Source organism: Thunnus thynnus, chromosome 18 (assembly GCF_963924715.1).
Source record: "Thunnus thynnus chromosome 18, fThuThy2.1, whole genome shotgun sequence".
In the NCBI taxonomy this organism is placed as follows: domain Eukaryota; kingdom Metazoa; phylum Chordata; class Actinopteri; order Scombriformes; family Scombridae; genus Thunnus; species Thunnus thynnus.
Window position 1 is genome coordinate 618,614 of NC_089534.1, and position 6,843 is coordinate 625,456.

Below are 6,843 nucleotides of genomic sequence, written 5' to 3' on the forward strand. Positions count from 1 at the left end.
ATTCACTGTTACAGTTGTGAACATCTGTGTTTAATAGACTGTTAGTTTCTTTCATGTTGTTGCTGTTTAAACTCATTCACACCTCAATCAACTGGATTCATGTTTCTATGTGTTGAAGCATCAATCAGCCTGAACAGCTGCTGCACTAATATTATTAACTTTATTAAAGCACATGAACATGAACACTATAAAGATTATTATAATTATTATTAATGATATGAATATACAGGATATAACATGTTGGATTAATAAACTTTAATTTATGATGGGCAGCTGAGTTCTTATGACCAAAGTACAATTAACAATGAATAAAAAGGATTTAGGTTTTTATTGTTTTAATGGACTTTACAGCAGCCTACTTTCCTTTTCCATTGTATTTATATAACATATCTGTAATCATTCTACAATATTACTCTATAATATAATATTCTATGGTGTTTCTATATTAATATTTTATATTGTACTTATTGTAAATAAACATGTTGTAAATAAAGTTATTATTATCACTTGCATGATGTTAGTGACATATTTGAATATTTTAACTGTAAAATCTAAACTTCCTGTTATAATTCTATTGAAAATGAAACATGTTTAAATAAATATGAATATTGATGAATTGGGGCCCTGGTGGCCGTGGATATGTCTCCATCACTGGTTTCTAAAATAGAGGAAAGTGGAACTTTAATTACTAGAAACTAAATTAAAGACTTTTAACATGTTTAATTATACTTACATTGTAATGAGTTAATTACTTAGCTTTTAAATTATAAATTGTAAAACTCAAAGTAAAAAATATTGTTACATTTTCTAATTAATAATTGTATTTCTTTGATCTTTAAATGTTTAATGACTCGGCCACATTTAAAAAGGATGTAAAGCAGCAAGAGCTCTGATTATTTTTATAGGTTATATTTTGCTCACATGGTGCGACTTCCCAAACACAGCTGTGTTTCATCAAATCACCACAAACTAACCAACATACAGGAAACTTGGGCCAGATGTTTCAGTACAGGTGAACTCAGTCCTGTTTCCTGAGAAAACGTATTGGACGTCTGACAGACTCTTTTTATTTCTCTCTTTGTTCATTTTATCTTAAACATTAATTAATGATTAAAAACAACAATGTCAAATAAAGAAGGACTGTAAAACATCACAATGTGAGAAATATATGTAACATCTGTAAAGATCATGTTTGCTGAATTCATTCTGTCATAAATGTTCTAATGAGAGAAAAACACAAGTAGTGTAGTAGAAGTAGAAGTAGTATAACATTACACATCGATGTAAAAAACAAGTGATGTTCTCTGAATAAGTAGTGAATGAATATTTTTATTCAAGTGTAAAACAGCCAAAGCTGCCCAGCAAACATCAGCTTACAAGACAATATTTACATCACCTGCAGAGGCAAGAAAAACTAAAGGAAAGCAACCCATACATGTTATTATATACATACATGTCAGACACATTACATCAGATAGAAACATACGTTGATGTTCATGATTTAACACAAACTGAGCTGATGTCAAACAGACTGGGATGTCTGCTGGACATTTTCAGGAAAAACTTCACTTTAAGATCCTGATAAAATGGAATAACTAGCAGCCACTAACAGCTACTAGATGCTGCTCCAAGAAAACTTTACTGAAGTCAATCAGAGTCAACACAGTTTTTACACATAAATTCAGCCCAGAGGAGATCATTTCACTACTTCTAATAGAAACAATATTCTGACATTAAAGCACAGTCAGTGATCCAAATGAAACCAGAGTGAAACCTCGTCCACCATCAACATTTAAACACAGGAAGCTGCTGTCACTTCCAGTTTCTGTTGTTCACTGGTGAACAGAGTGAACAGTGATTTCAGCAGCTGTCTTCAGTCAGCAGTGTGACTGTTTGTCTACACAGGAGGAGACTCTTCCTCAGACAGAGGACACAGAGACACTGAGGAACCAAATAACCCAAACCCAAACCCAGCACACAGAGGCTGAGTGAATGTGGTGTTGAAGGTGTGGAGGTGGATCAGTGTGTCAGAGGAGACTCTGTAGAAGGACAGAGTGCCAGCAGGACAGTCCACATACACTGCTACTCTGTTAGAGACAGAGGAGGAGGAGGAGGAGGAGGAGGAGGAAGAGGAGGAGGAAGAGGGGATGGATGTTTTTTTCTTATTGTGCCAGACAGAGTAACCATCATCATCAGAGCAGTTCAGACTCCAGGACTGATCATTCCATCCAAACACACAGTCAACACTGTTTCCTTTCCTTCTGATTCCTCTGTAAGTCACTGATATACGAACGTCTCCTTTCCCCTCGACCTCCCAGTAACAGCGACCAGTCAGACCATTTCTACACAGCAGCTGATAGTAGCACTCAAATCTGTCTGGATGATCAGGATATGACTGATTCTCTCTCACATGTGTCACCTTCCTGTTGTTGAAAGACAGTTTGAGGTTTCTGTTTAAAGTGTTTGTGTCCAGTGTGAGTTCACAGAAATCTGATGAAGAGAAGAAGAAACAACTCAGCAGCAGTTTATCATCTGACACACCTGATGGATTTATTCTCAAGTTTAATGACACATTTTGTCAGTAATGTTTTAATGAATAAATACCACAAAGACCAACTTTGTATTTAAAGAGAAACTGACTGTGTGCTGTTTAGTTGTCATGAATCAAATTAAATCCACACTTACACTTCTTCAGATAAAGTCTTGACCTTAGCTCTCTACCATGGTCCAACCTGGAGGAAGAAACACAGTCAGAATGATTTTCTATCCAACATGAGTCCTGCATGCTGTTCAACATGAGGCAGTGTTCCTCAGTTTGTCAGAGTGACACAGAGACAGGCTGCAACTCATCTCTCCATACCTGAGAGTGTCCAGTTTCCAGTGTGGATCCTCCAGTCCAGCAGACAGCAGCTTCTCTCCTGAATCTCCTGGATGATTGTAGCTCACAGCCAGCTCTCTCAGATGGAAGGGGTTGGAGCTCAGAGCTGAGACCAGAGAAGCACAGCCTTCCTCTGTGATCAGACATCCTGACAGACTGGAATTCAGAAAATAAAGTTAACTCAGTGTTTTAGAAAATCATGTTAGGAGGAAAATCCTACAGATTTTGACCATCTTCACTAACATGAACCAGGATGTTTAACAAACATCTGAATCCTGACCTGAGAGTTTCCAGTGTGCAGTGTGGACTCTCCAGTCCAGCAAACAGCTGCTTCACTCCTGAATCCTACAGGTTGTTCTTACTCACCTCCAGCTCTCTCAGACTACAGGACTGGGAGCTGAGAACTGAAGACAGAGCTGCACAGCTTCTCTCTGAAAGGTTACAGCCACTCAGCCTGAAAAAATAGCAATGAACACAAATGTAATGTTTTATTTATCATGTTTAAAATTAAACATATTTCAAGTTGTTCATACATGCAGTGGTTCATCCACCTACAGAGCTTTGTTGGACGCTTTGACCACTGGCAGCAGCCTCAGAAGAGCCTCCTCTGAAGCAGAGTATTTCTTCAGGTCAAACACGTCCAGATCTTTTTCTGATGATAGTAAGATGAAGACCAGAGCTGACCACTGAGCAGGAGACAGTTCATCTGTGGAGAGACTTCCTGAACTCAGGTACTGTTGGATCTCCTCCACTAGAGAACGGTCATTCAGTTCATTCAGTGGAACAGATTGATGATTCTCTCTGCGGACAGATTCTCACTGATCTTCTTCTTGATGTACTCAACTGTTTCCTGATTGGTCTGTGAGCTACGTCCTATCTGTGTCAGCACGCCTCGTAGGAGAGTCTGATTGGTCTGCAGTGAAAGACCCAGGAGGAAGCGGAGGAACAAGTCCAGGTGTCCATTTGGACTCTTTAAGGCCTCGTCCACAGCACTCTGGTAGAGATGTGTTAGTTTGTCTCTGGACACTTCAGACCACCAGGAGGAAATCAGTTGAGACCACCAGGATGTCGTGTAGTAGTCAGTAGTTCTATTAGAGGAACTGAAACTATTAGAAAACATGAATCCATCAGAGCAGCTGCACTGTGACACAAATAAAGAGGAAACACTTTGATGTGAAGTTAAAAAAGCAAAGAGCTGCATGATTAATATGAGAGGCGTCATGTGACCATCAGAGATATTAGAGGAGAGAATATTACAGTTTATAGTAGGTGAGTCAGGTAAGTTGAGAGAGAGACAGTGAGGAGAGAGAACGAGGGAAAGATTTCTCTGGAACAGGAAGCTTGTGAATGAGATAAATGACCAATCAGTGGTCTGCAGTGTAAAACATGAAAACTAGACAGTGAGAACAGCTTTTAATCAACAACAGTCAGACTCTCAGGCTGCTTCCCACAGCAGCTCAAAACCAGTTTGTCTCATATAAAAACAAATCTTTGGAGCAAATATATCAAATGATCCCAACTGAAGCCACAGAAAATAAACCATCTCAGAGCCTGATATGATCAATACACTTTATTTTAGGATGCACATTTTATCAAAAGTTATGTATTTTATTTTAAATGCAGCTTCATTCTACTTGAAATGAGAAAAGATTCACTGTTACAGTTGTGAACATCTGTGTTTAATAGACTGTTAGTTTCTTTCATGTTGTTGCTGTTTGAACTCATTCACACCTCAATCAACTGGATTCATGTTTCTATGTGTTGAAGCATCAATCAGCCTGAACAGCTGCTGCACTAATATTATTAACTTTATTAAAGCACATGAACTTTGTTTAGAAAACAGATACAAAGATTATTATAATTATTATTAATGATATGAATATACAGGATATAACATGTTGGATTAATAAACTTTAATTTATGATGGGCAGCTGAGTTCTTATGACCAAAGTACAATTAAAAATGAATAAAAAGGATTTAGGTTTTTCTTGTTTTATTGGACTTTACAGCAGCCTACTTTCCTTTTCCATTGTATTTATATAACATATCTGTAATCATTCTACAATATTACTCTATAATATAATATTCTATGGTGTTTCTATAATATTAATATTTCTCTGCACTACAGTAACATCACATTGTAAATATCACATATGGTCACATATAGCAACATGATTTCCAGCTGTGATTGTTGGTAAACTCATTAATGTGAGACCTGACGTGTCTGTGATTACTGGATATCTGATATCTGATCAATGATCAATGATTCTGACCCTGCTGATGTCCTCCTGGATCAATCTCCAGCTCTGATTGATCACCTGCACCACATCATCATTATCATCATCATCATCATCATCAGCAGCCTGGAACCACACACACTTATCTGATCAATAAATCTGTAACAATATGTCTTCATGTAAAACAGTAAAAATACATTATTATTTGTCTGTGTGGACATTTATACACTATTAATACATATATCACTATTCTATTAATATACTAAAACTGAACTATTTTAACTTCATGTTCAAACTATAACAGAATGAATAATAAAGAAAATGTGGAAAATACATTTTTGTAAATAATTTCTTTATACATGTTGTACTTATTGTAAATAAACATGTTGTAAATAAAGTTATTATTATCACTTGCATGATGTTAGTGATATATTTGAATATTTTAACTGTAAAATCTAAACTTCCTGTTATAATTCTATTGAAAATGAAACATTCAATTCAATTCAATTCAATTCAATTTTTATTTATATAGCGCCATATCACAACAGAAGTCATCTCAAGGCACTTTTCACATAGAGCAGGTCAAGACCGTACTCTTTAATATACAGAGACCCAACAATTCCCCCATGAGCAGCACTTGGCGACAGCGGTAAGGAAAAACTCCCCTTTAACGGGTAGAAACCTCAAGCAGACCCCGGCTCTTGGTGGGCGGCCATCTTCTTTGACCGGTTGGGTTGAGAGAGAGAAAGAGAGAGGGAAAGGGGGAGGGGGGACAGAAGAAAAAAAATCACAAGAACAACAACAACAAGCACGAGCAGCAACAGACAGGGAAGGATGCCATCAGGACTGTGAAGGACCGCGAAGGTTCGGCCCGGGACTCAGCTTTTCCTGTGAGATGAGAAAGCACAAAAAACTCCGGGGAAGAAGCAAAGTTAGTGACATGTATTGATGTTACATGAATGCATACAGATGGAGAGGAGGAGAGAGGAGCTCAGTGCATCATGGGAAGTCCCCCAGCAGTCTAGGCCTATAGCAGCATAACTAAGGGCTGATCCAAGGCGAGCCTGGTCGGCCCTAACTATAAGCTTTATCAAAAAGGAAAGTTTTAAGCCTACTCTTAAACATAGAGAGGGTGTCTGCACCCCGGACTGAATCCGGTAGATGGTTCCATAGAAGAGGAGCCTGATAGCTGAAGGCTCTGCCTCCCATTCTGCTTTTAGAGACTGTAGGGACCACCAGTAAGCCTGCATACTGGGAGCGCAGTGTTCTAGTGGGATAATACGGTATTATGAGCTCTTCAAGATATGATGGTGCCTGACCATTAAGGGCTTTGTAAGTTAGGACAAGGATTTTAAATTCTATTCTAAATTTAACAGGAAGCCAATGTAGTGAAGCTAAAATGGGAGAAATGTGGTCTCTTTTTCTAGTTTTAGTCAGAACACGTGCAGCTGCATTCTGGACCAGTTGGAGAGTCTTTAGAGACTTGTTAGGGCAGCCTGATAATAAGGAATTGCAATAATCCAGCCTAGAAGTAACAAATGCGTGAACTAGTTTTTCTGCATCTTTTAGGGACAGGATGTGCCTGATTTTTGTGATATTACGTAAGTGAAAAAAGGCAGTCCTTGAGATTTGATTTATGTGGGAGTTAAAGGACATATCCTGATCAAAGATAACTCCCAGATTCCTTACGGTGGTGCTGGAGGCCAGGGTAATGCCATCCAGAGTAGC

At 38.1% G+C, this 6,843-nt stretch overlaps 1 pseudogene; it reads right to left on the bottom strand.

Moving 5' to 3' along the window:
- LOC137169860 (uncharacterized) overlaps window positions 1-6,365 on the bottom strand; it is a 44,120-nt pseudogene extending 37,755 nt beyond the window's left edge.
- Window positions 6,366-6,843: the final 478 nt, after the last annotated feature.